General features: G+C 42.0%; 1 long non-coding RNA gene across 1 annotated transcript; it reads left to right on the top strand.

The window, feature by feature from the left end:
• The first annotated feature begins 9,840 nt into the window (after nucleotides 1–9,840).
• LOC145789879 (uncharacterized) lies at nucleotides 9,841–11,551 on the top strand. The gene is made up of 2 exons (XR_014328335.1): nucleotides 9,841–10,255; nucleotides 11,309–11,551. It is a non-coding gene; the product is annotated as an uncharacterized LOC145789879 (long non-coding RNA).
• Nucleotides 11,552–12,410: the final 859 nt, after the last annotated feature.

Here is a 12,410-nt window from a genome sequence, read left to right as displayed (position 1 = left end):
AAGGACCAATTAACATATTACGGAACAGGGATATCACAGTCTCCCCCCCCTTTAGGAAGTTTGGTCCTCCAAACTTATTTTACCTTCGTCGGGAAACAAATATGGATAGCGTAGTCGCATTTCCTCCTCTTTCTCCCATGTAGCATCCGTCCCATAATGTTCTTTCCATTCCACTTTCACTATTGGGATGGACTTGCTTCTCAATTGTTTCACTTGCCGATCAACAATTCGTTCCAGCCATTCGGCGTATTCCATGTTTTCATCAATAGCTACCCGGTGATAATCAATCACATGAAACGGGTCTCGGAGGTAATCCCTCAACATGGACACATGAAACACGTTATGGATTTGTTCGAATCCAGTGGCAAAGCAACTCTATAGGCAACTAGGCCAAACGGCCCAATGTAACGGGGTGACAACTTGCCCTTCTTTCCAAACCTGACTTGGCCTTTCATCGGAGATACACGGATGAACACATGGTCACCAACCTCATACTCAAGAGGTCTTCTCCGAACATCTACATAATTCTTTTGTCGGTCCTGAGCTGTTTTGAGCCTTTGCCGAATGATCTTGATTTTCTCAAAAGTGTCATGCACAATTTCAGGCCCAAGTAAAGCTCTATCCCCGACTTCTGTCCAACAAATAGGTGATCTACACCTTCTACCATACAAAGCCTCGTATGGTGCGATACCGATGCTGGAGTGGAAGCTGTTATTGTATGCAAATTCTACAAGTGGCAAATAGGCTTCCCAACTCCCCTGAAAACCCAAACCACACATCCAAAGCATATCTTCCAAAGTCTGTATTGTTCGTTCTGATTGCCCATCGGTCTGTGGATGGAATGCAGTACTGAATCTTAGTTCTGTCCCCATAGCTTCCTGCAAACTCTTCCACAATCTAGATACGAATTTCGGATCTCTATCCGACACAATGGATACCGGAACTCTGTGTAAACGAACAATCTCATCAACATAAATGGTAGCCAGTCTATAAGCATTAAACGTGGTTCTAACTGGTAGAAAATGTGCAAATTTAGTCATTCTATCTACTACAACCCAAATAGAATCCATACCTCGAGAAGTCCGAGGTAGGCCAACAACGAAATCCATAGTCACATGTTCCCACTTCCATTCAAGAATAGGGAGAGGTTGAAGTAGACCGCCTGGTTTCTGATGTTCAGCTTTGACTTGCTGACATTGAAGACACTTGGACACATATTCTGCAATCTCTTTCTTCATTTTAGGCCACCAATAAGTTTGTTTCAAATCCCGATACATTTTATTATTACCCGGATGCATCGCAAATACGGGTCTATGGGCTTCATCTAAAACCCTCTTCTTTAGTTCCAGAATATCTGGGACACACATTCTGTTTTGAAATTTCAACACTTCATTTTCAATACTGAACTCTGCCTTCAGACTTGTCTCAAATTCATCAATCACTTTCTTGAGGAATTCATCCTCTTTCTATTTCTGCTTGATTTCATCAATGACTGCCAGCTTGGCTGTAATAGCGGCTATCAATCCGCCCTGTTCACACATTACCACTTCAATTTCAGACTTCTCAAAATCTTGCAAGATCTCTTTCTGTTCAGTAAGAAAACAAGCCATACTCCTCGTTGATTTTCTGCTCAAGGCATCGGCCACTATGTTAGCTTTCTCGGGGTGATACTAAATCTCTAAATCATAATCCTTTATCAATTCCAGCCATCCCCTCTGCCGCATATTGAACTCTTTCTGTGTGAAAAAGTATTTCAAACTTTTGTGATCCGTGTAGACTTCACACTTTGCCCCATACAAATAATGCCGCCAGATTTTCAAAGCAAAAACAACTGCGGCCAATTCTAGATCATGTGTTGGGTAATTTTTCTCATGTGGCCTCAACTGCTGAGAGGCGTAAGCGATAACCATTCCGTTCTGCATTAACACACAACCCAAACCTTTATGAGATGCATCACTGAAAATTATAAAATTTTCCGTACCTGATGGTAATGTCAAAATCGGTGCAGTGGTCAATCTTGTTTTCAATTCATGAAAGGCTGATTCTCTTTCATCGTTCCACTCAAATGGTTGCCCCTTGCGTGTCAGTTGGGTAAGAGGCACAGCTATTTTCGAAAAATCTTTCACAAACCTCCTGTAGTACCCAACTAAACCTATAAAACTACGGACTTCTGTTACATTGGTCGATGTAGGCCAATTCACAATTGCCTCTATTTTTTGTGGGTCCACTGAAATCCCTTCCTTGTTGATCACATGCCCTAAGAAAACGACTTCATCCAACCAAAACTCACATTTGTTTAGTTTAGCAAACAATTTCCTTTCCCTAAGTATTTGCAGGACAGTTCTCAAATGATGTTCATGTTCAAGTCTATCTTTAGAGTATATCAAAATGTCATCAGTAAAAACCACAACAAATTCGTTGAGGTAGGTTTTAAAAATTCGGTTCATTAGGTCCATAAATGCTGCCGGAGCATTAGTCACTCCAAATGGCATAACAAGAAACTCAAAATGTCCATACCTCATTCTGAATGCGGTTTTCTCAACATCTTTCGCCTTACCTTCAACTGATGATACCCGGATCTCAAATCAATCTTGGAAAACACTTGTGATCCCTGCAACTGGTCAAATAAGTCATCAATACGGGGTAGGGGATATTTGTTCTTTATTGTTACCTTGTTCAATTCCCGATAATCGATGCACAAACGCAAAGTTCCATCCTCTTTTTCACAAACAAAACTAGTGCACCCCAAGGCGAAATGCTAGGTCGAATAAACCCCTTGTCAAGCAGGTCTTGCATCTGTTCTTTCAATTCTTTCATTTCAGCAGTAGCCATTCTGTAGGGAGTTTTAGAAATAGGTTGGGTGCCTGATACAGTTTCAATAGTGAATTCTATCTCCCTGTCCACCAATTCCCCTGGTAGTTCATTTGGAAACACATCTAGAAATTCTCTAACAATAGGGATATTGTAGACACCCCATTTTTGACCGAACTTAAGACTCATACGTCATCGATTGAGCGCTCGGTGATCGCGCATGTTGTGCTCGTTTCGAGGTTTCGAAGTTTCAGCTGAGAGCCTTGCCTCCGAGCCTCGGAACTTTTTTGTGCTTTGACTCGGTCCGCGGACCAAGTTTTGTTTTCTTTTCCCAACGGGAGGGAGAGGTCTTGTAGACCATCTCTCAGTGGTCGTAGACTACTTTTCGTGGTCGTAGGCCACTGTTTCCGTTTGGAGACTAGTTTCCAGCTTTCAGAGCCGTCGATCGCGCGCCTCGGCTTGAGACCGCTTAACATTCTCTATTTTGCACGGTTTTTGGAACACACCATGTTTCCTCTGTCTAGAGGGACACTGTGGTCCGAGAGACCACTTTTGTGGCCGTATGCCACTTTTGGTGCTCAACAGCCAGCTTTTAGGAACCCGGCCGCGCGTTTTGCCCCCCGAACTCTCGTTTTGCATCCGTGTTGGTGCATTTTTGGCATGAACCTTGTTTTCCTTGTTTGGGAGGTGGTACAAGGGTGGGAGGCCACCTTTTCTCCTTGGAGACCACTTTCTCCCCACCAGCCGATTTTCTTGTCGGGAAGCTGGTTTTCTTGGTCTTTGGGCCACACTTGCTGGTCTCCTACCACACCACTAGCTTGCTTTCAAAGTGGAGACCACCAAATGGAGCCACCAACCACTTTTTTGTGTGGGAGACCACCTACCCTGGTCGGCCGACCACCTTTTCTGGTCGGCCAGCTCTTTCTTGTTTTGTCTGTTTGAGTGGGTGCCAGTTGGAAGGCATGGACTGTATCCTCCATACACGTGTATGGAGGATCTTGAGCCTTGTTTTTTAGCTTCTTGACGAAGCTTTGGCCTTGTTTGTCTATAAGAGAGGCCCTTCCCCTCCTTGAACCAGGCTCATAATTTCTCTAAGGCAAAACAATACATACCTCTATATATCTCTATATTTTGGCTCATAAGGTGCATTGTTCTTGACCCTTTTACACTACACCTCATAGCCATACACTTCCACCATTGATTTGAGGTTCTTGGAGGTTGTTTTCAGAGGTTAAAGAGCTGATTTTTGGTCCCAAAGTTTGTTGGTTTTGATGAGCTTCACTTTTCCCTCTTTTAAGCATTATTTTGATCCTTCTCTTAGCCTCATTTGCATGCTTATTTGAGCTTTGTTGTCAACTGAAAAAGGGTTCATATTTAAGTGATTTTCAAGTTTGTTTAAGGCTCTTTTGGTGTTGGGGGTCATCTACCCTCTTGCATGCTCTATTTAGCCTTGTTTTGAGCCATGCCATGAGACCTTTGTATTGAGCTTTGCTTGGCCCTTTAGCCACTGAAATCCAGTGGATTTTCAGTGGTTGGCATGTGGTTTTGAGGGCCAAAATCAGAAAGGGGTGACCCTCTCTCTTTTGGCCTTGTTTGCTTGCATTTTTGGCTTTCCAAAGGAGCATATATTTCCACACTTCCTAGCCTTGGTTCAGGCCATTTTTAGTGACTTTTAGGACCTGCCTAGACTCTTCTATGGATGGCTTGGTCACCTTTTGTTTGCCTCTTGCATGTGTAGAACAATCCCTTGCATAGTCTATCAAAGTAACACCGCATTCTTGCATGTATTGGTCATGTTTCAGTGGGTTTTTAGCCATAATTTGGCATGCCATGATTCTGTTTTTGGTTGGTTTGGTAGCCTCTCATATGCTTCACATGCTTGTAGTGTAAATCATGTTCACTACCTTATAATGCATGTTGTTCTGGCCCTCTATGCTAGCATATTTTGGCCATGTTCCAAACTAATTTTGTTCATATTTTGGATTGCCTTAGCTCTGTTTTGGGGTCCCTTGGTCGAATGATGCTTTCTATGTATGGTTGTAGTGTAATAGCCTTGCTTAGCCTTGAGTTTTGAATCCCCTTGCATGCTTAACTTGAGGTGTTTGCATGTTTTAGCATCATTGAGCATGATATTTTAGAGTTTATTTCTTGGCCATATTCTCATGTTTGTCACTGTTTCAATTTGTTTGAGAGTTGCATCATTATACCCCATTTATGAGCCTTTGCATTGAGCTTCATTCTTATGCCTTTCAAGCGACCATCTTGGCCCATTTTGCCACTGTTTTGGGCCTACTTAAGGTCTGTTCAGAGTTGGTTTTGTCATTTGAGCATCGCCTTGCATGCCTCTAGTGTAATGTGCTTCACTAGCTTCGGTACTTGAGCCTTTCAACATGCATTGTGTGAGTTATTTGCATGATTCGGAGCCATTTTGTATGTCATTTCAGAGCTGGAACATGTGTCATTGTATGCCATATTTCATCCTTTCAATGCTTTTGTAGAGTTGCATTTTGTGCCCTTGGGCTTTGGTCCTTGAATTGTGTATGCTAGCATGAGTTTTGGAGTCTTGTTTTCATCATGTTTGGCCACTGATTTGGGTGTGGCTGAGGCCCATTCATTTTGGTTTAAGTCCATTTTTGCATTGAGTATGCCATTGTATTCCATATCATTGAGTATGCCACATTGTCGCATGATTGATCAGCATTGTGCATGCCTTGTTCATCTCATTGTGTATGTTCTTAGGTGCATTGTGTATGCTAAGTACCACGTGCATTGAGTATGCCATTATTAGTTCATAGCATTGTGTATGCTAGTTTCATGCTTGCATGTCATCATTTGCATGTTTGCATCACTTAGTTGCATAGCATTTAGGTTGCATACTTAAAGTCGCATTGTGCATGCCATTGCTTGTTGCATTGTGTTCGGAATAGGAGTTAGTCCGAACACGGGAAACGAGGGACGTTTCGTACTCAAAGTGACGAAACGTGCCTCGATTCGCGGTCACCGACACTCTTACTACCCATGATGGAGTTGTTGGCTTTAGGTGCTTGTGTGTGCATTCATTTCACATTGAGTTGTGCAATTCGACTCCTCGGCCATCATGTATCGAGATGCGCGACCGGTGGCCCGAGGGTCGAGGACTACACTCCCTAGAGCTTATGCAATGATGGGGAGAGTGGTCATGCACACACGTGTTGCAAATACCTTGTCGTGCCTCTCTCTTTCCCTTTGTTGCAGAAAAATAGAATCCAGCAGAAGAAACTGGTCGGCCGACCAGGTTTTCTGGCAGGCCGACCACCTTCTTTGGTTTCCACCACAAAAGGTGGTCGGTAATTGGTCTCCCATGCCTATAAGCTGGTCGGCAGCCTTCCCACAGTTTCCCGGGGTGAAGTTTCATCTCTTTGGAGCTTTGTGCAAATTTCTAAAATCAATTGCAAACAAAGGCAAGCCGGGGCATCGTGATGGATTTCCCGACAAGGCGACTCGAGCATGCATGCATCCTTTATCATTCAAGGCAGAGCTGTGGCAGTCCACATTCATATAGTTTTCATGCTAGTTTAATTGCTTACTTAGTTAGTTTGTTAATTAATTAGAGTTGTGTAATAATTAGCTGTAATTTATTATTCATTTTGGTTGTGTAATAACTAGCTTAATTAGATTAGCTTAGATTAGCTAGTTGGTGTTGTATTATTTATTCGGACCCTCCGTCGAGAGGGCCAACTGTTGTAATAAGTGTGCGTGTGTGTGATGCATGTCTTCCAACCCCATGTTTCAATTAGCATCCCTATGCTCGCATGATTGCATCCATTCATATGTGTTGCATGTACCGGGCTCGGTGCATCATACTAACTGCATTGTATTTCAATTCTGAGTTGAATACATGTTATCTGTAGCATCTAATATGCCATCTTAGAATAACCGAGCCTATCTTAGTTGCATTTTGCATGTGTTGCATTAGCCATCTTAACATGAACTAGAATCATGCATTGATTACTAACTATCTTTTGTTTTGGCTTAGAGTACTCGGTAAGTGTTTATGCTTTAGCATCCTTGCATGTGTGTGAGTGACTGCCATGATAGCATGCTTGCCATGAGGCTAACTACTTATGTGATATACCTACCCAAATGCCTGTGGGTGAAGGTTGGATTATTTAAATTGGAACAATTCATCGATTGCGAATTTTAAGCCCACTTGAGAGTGGCAAATCACCATGTTTCCGAAGCCCACTAGAGGGTGGCCAAATCTGCATTTTAGCCTACTTGCGAGTAGCAAACCGCTTTAAAAAATGAGATGTTTTGTTTCAACTTAGACGATCCAGTCTATACTTGTATGTTGTGCGCATCACGTAGCAATTCTAGGCTAATAAACCGGAATAAGAGCACATATGTTTTCAAAAACAAGATATCATGTTTAGTAGTGGCCGATCTGTGATCGGGCGAGCGGGGGTGCTCATTGCATGACCTTCCCCAATCGTACCCAAGTTCCTGAGCCGAGGCAACTTTGGTGATGACGGACACGTGGCCTTAGGCACGGGTCAGGGTTTCTTAAATTCCCCCCAAAATAAAATATTTAGGTGGCGACTCTGTGTCTGGCAAAGCAGTCCACGTTTAGCACTTCTTTCTAAAAAAATCAATTTTTCAAAACGATTTGTCGGATTTGGACTCTTTGGTGATTTATGAATCTCGTGTTGCACTTTGCGAGGTCAAATTAAGAACCATGACATTGAGTCCGAGCTGTGGTAAGCCCAATGAACAAAATGGGATTTTCCCGGGACGTTCGGGGACGTCTACAGATATCACTCAATTCAACATTCATAGATTGTTCAGACAACACATAGCACAAATAACCCTGGCACCCTTTCCTGATCAGTTTACATGCTTTCATTGCAGATATCAAATAAGGTGGAGGCACTACCCCATTACCCACAAACACAATCTCTTTATGTTCTGGTGGTTTAAACACAACATGTTTTGTTACACAATCAATGGTGGCACAATATTTGGTCAACCAATCCATGCCCAAAATTACATCGAAATGCCTAAAGTTCAAGGGTAACAAATCTACATATAGGATAGCATCCTCAACACGCATATCACAAAACCGGTATATAGATTCACATAATACAGATTCCCCAGATGGAGCAGACACACATAGCAGATATGGAAGTAATTCTAAAGGTCTGTTCAATCTAGATGCAAATGCACATGTTACAAATGAGTGTGTTGATCCAGAGTCAATAAATACAAAGGCGTCCTGATTACATATAGAAATGGTACCTGAGATAACTGCGTTGGCATTCCGGGTATCGCCCGGAACAAGTGCAAAAACTCTCCCTTGTCTCATGGTATCTCCGGCAGGAGTAGGTCTCGTAGCATTTCCTGGTTTTGGGACTGATGCTGTCGAACTAGTAACAAATTTTCCACTGTTCTGTTTGCAATCTCTGGCCATATGCCCCTGTTTACCACAATTAAAACAAGCTCCTGACACACGGTAACAAACCCCACGATGCTTGTTACCACAAGTAGCACACAATGGGGTTATATCTCGAGAAGAATTAGAAGTATTCGAGGAGCCTGTATTTTGCTTCTTTGAAAACTTCTTCTTTGAAAAGAAGCCCTACCTTTTACTACCCTTCCAGTCAGTTGTCGGTTTAGTTTGTCTAGCTATATTAGCTTCTGATATTATGGCCCTGTCTAGTACCCCAATGTAGGTTTCCAACTTCAAGACATTCACCCTCTCTAGAATGTCGCTTCGAAGCCCGCCTTCAAAATGTCTCTCCTTTTTATAGTCTGTATCAATCACGTGTGGCGCAAACCTGGCCAATTCAGTGAATTTGGCCTCATACTCGGCTACAGTCATACTGTCTTGCCTCAGTTCCATGAATTCTACCACCTTCATATCCCGGACACACTGCGGGAAGTATTTGTCATAGAAAATTTCTAGAAATTTTACCCAATCAGCATCTTTGCAATTCTCATGCATTAACATCCACCATCTTCTTGCTTCGTCTTCTAGCATAAAGGTGGCTAGAAGCACTTTCTGTGTCTCTGAACACGGGAACACTTCAAACAGTTTTTCGATGCCGAGGACCCAAGCTTCAGCTTTCAAAGGATCTAATCCACTATGGAACTGTGGTGGTTTCATTTTCTTGAACTCTTTGGTGAGAGCTATGGTTCGGTAATCATTCTGATTATTTGGCACAGGAGGTGCCGGAGGTAGAGGTGGAGGATGTGGCTGCTGCCACTGTTGTTCCCATTCCTGATGTTGCCTCAATGTCTCTGCCATTTCCTGAATCAGTCTTTCCATTCTATCCAGTCTGGTAGTAGAAGATTCCTCTATCTCATCACCTGTTGTTCTCACCATCTGATTAAACTTGCATTATACTTTACACAAAAAATACACAGGTATGCATATACTAAAGAGCATACATAATCAAATAATTTGAAATGCAAGCAGTTCACAAACTTATAACACATAGTTGTTCACATTTAACAGTTAAGTGTATTCTTGATGCTTTTCAAATTCATACTTATCACATGAATGCATCCTAGATCTTTTCGAGACGCTTATTGCTCTTTTGGACAAGTGTGTGAGTTATTAACTCGTGCTCCGATACCACTCTGTCACGACCCGAACCCGCCCCTATGGGTTAAGGCCATAACCGGCCAGTAATCACGAGATTACCTACGGCCTCCAATATAGCGATCCCGGTTGTCCCTTTACTGTTCTGTTGTATTTCGGACTCGGTTCCATGAAGTTGGAAGTTGTATCCATCTTGTTGTTGTCCCTTTAATTCCTTTTGTTTGAGTTATAGGATGTGTTGGGCTTGTTTCGAACAGGTGGGTTGAACCTTGGTCTGAAATCTTGTTGCCAGGTTTTTGGTCGTTCCGCTCGAGCGGGTCTTGTTGCGCTCGAGTGGATATTGCACACTTCCAGTATTTCGTGGCCCTGCAAAACTTCTGCAGGTGTGTTTTCTACGCTCGAGCAGGTTTCCTGGGATTGTTAGCGCTCGAGCAGGTAGTCCTTTTTCCTGTAAAGTTCTGGGAGATGAAAATCTGCGCTCAAGCGGACTGGTTTTCACGCTCGAGCGGATGTGATTTGCTTTTGTTTCTTGGCGCTCGAGCGGTTATCTATGCGCTCGAGCGGGATCAGATGTTTGTGCTTTACGCTCGAGCGGGTCATGCGTATATGAGTTATTCGCTGGGTGATTTTAAATCACTTTTTACTTTTCTTTCTCTCTCCTACTTTTTCTAAAACCCATTTTTGAGAGCCCCTCTCTCTAGAAACTCCCTTCTCTCTAGGGTTTGATCTAGCTAGGGTGTTTTCCTCACCTTTGGTCTTCACAAAAGTTGTGTTGATCGTCGAGGGCGTCGTTTTGATCCTAAAATCTTGGCTTTTGGAGCACTTTGGTTTTGGTCTCTTCTCCATCCGAGCTCTAACTTCGAGGTAGGGATATCCTACTCCTCTTTATGAGCTTTGTCTTTAAATTTTACCATTTTGATATGTTGGGGGTTATTGGGAAATTTTGAGAGAGTTTGGGCCTTTGTGTAATTTTACAAAAGTTGGGGTTTTTAATTATATAAAACCTAAATGCATGTTTGGCATGTAGGAATGATATTAACGTTGAAACATTGATGAAAGTGAAACCGTGGGGATTGAAATGTTAATTATGGAAAATGCCCTAATTACATTGATTGACTAATTTGTAGACAATTAATTGTTGGAAATGGGGGATTGAATTGAGAATGAGGAAATTGGTAAGGGAAGGGATTAGGGGGTGTAGTTGGATCATTTATCGCTCACCAAGTTGAAATGTTGATTTAATATCCATTTTGTGCATTTATTTTCTGTTTAGAAATAACTGCTTTGGGTTATCGGTGGAGGATAGTCTTGATTGTTGTAGACAATGCATGACGATTAGGCAAACGAAAACTAATCGATTGAACGTGTCATAGAGTATGACGGTGGATAGAATACACTAATTTTATGTATTGATTAATTGTGTATAGAACCTTTGTGTTTATATGCATTGTGTGTAGAGGAGGAGATGGGGGATGTACTCCGCGGTTTAGGGGAAGATGGGGGATGAACCTCTAAACCGGATAGTGTTGGGAGGAGATGGGGGATGAACTCCGTAGATACAGCTCATATGCTTCTCTAGAGAAGTGAAGATACAGCTCATAGGCTTATCTTTGAGAAGTGTAGATACAGCTCATATGCTTGTCTAGTGAAGTGTGGATACAGCTAATATGCTTATCTGTTGATGTGTAATATGCTTATCTGTTGATGTGTTGGTATAGCTAATATGCTTACCTATTAAACAAAGATGGAGAATGAAAAGTGACATAGACTCGTATGTTATGAAACTGTGATGTGATATATGTGGATGTATCAGTGTTTTCCATCTATCAATTGCTAATCTTTTAGTCATTGTTCATAGTTGGTTTTGTATATCTCTGCTGGGCTGTGGCTCACCCTATATGGGAACATCATTTTCAGGTACAGGCAGCATGCCACCTCCAAGGACATAGCTTGGGAGGTTAGAGGCGGACACACTTTTGTTGTCTTATTCCCTTTTGATGTATTACATGTAAATTCAAGCCAAGGGCTTAATGTGTAATTGAGTTAGTACTCTCTTTTGTAACCAAGTGTTAACTTGGAAAGCTGTAAGCCCGTAAGGCATTTGTTTTTGTTGTTAACATGTAATACTTTTGTAATGAAGTACTCTAACGAATTGAACAATGTGGATCTTTTGTATATAAATATATGTTTATATTGATGGGTTTAATGTTATTATTTTGAGGGCGTTACATCCAACCTTATAAAACAAAACTCATCAGAGTAAAGGAGCCAAACGGAAGCAAATTTAAAACTTTGTCCATAGAGCTATGCTTATATGCACACTATAACATTCCAAACATTTATATGTTAATAACTCATATCAAAATACGTACTAACACAGAACACCGTATATACAGGATCATACAAGTTTAAGTCAGTCGCACCCAAGACTTATATACAAAAGTAGTCTAATGCTTTCGCCAACATAACAAAACTATGAACAAAGGACAAAGGCGAAGACAGTCTCATGCATGAGACATTTGGGCTGACTCCTCAAAACTTTGACTGTTTCTCACAATTTCACCGAGGTTGGTTCTGGACGTCCCTTGGCTTACCTACATGAACATGAATGAGTGTGAGCAAAAGCCCAGAGAATAATATCAATAAGGAAGATACATAAACAATCTTTGAAACAGTTACAGCAGACAGCCTTTGGCCCAATCACTTGTATCAATCGGCCTTCGGCCCAATCATTTATGTCAATCGGCCTTCTGCCCAATCATTTATGTCAATCGGCCTTCGGCCCAATCATTCATGTCAATCGGCCTTCGGCCCAATCATTCATGTCAATCGGTATAGCGATCCCGGGTTTACCCTTGTTGTACAGTGATCCGGACATGTGTCCGTGAGTGTTGGTAGTTGTTTATTTCCTAGTTTGCATCCTCTTTACTTTGTATTTTGAGTTTTGGGATGTGTTGGGCAGGTTTGTTACAGGTTGGTTGTGCTTGGGAACCAAGTGTTGCTGCCCAGAATTTTGGTC

The sequence above is a fragment of the Camellia sinensis genome, chromosome 1 (genome assembly GCF_055761805.1).
Source record: "Camellia sinensis isolate YWXY chromosome 1, ASM5576180v1, whole genome shotgun sequence".
Taxonomy (NCBI): domain Eukaryota; kingdom Viridiplantae; phylum Streptophyta; class Magnoliopsida; order Ericales; family Theaceae; genus Camellia; species Camellia sinensis.
Note: the sequence above shows the minus strand (reverse complement) of the source record. Positions and strands in the feature narration are given on the sequence as shown.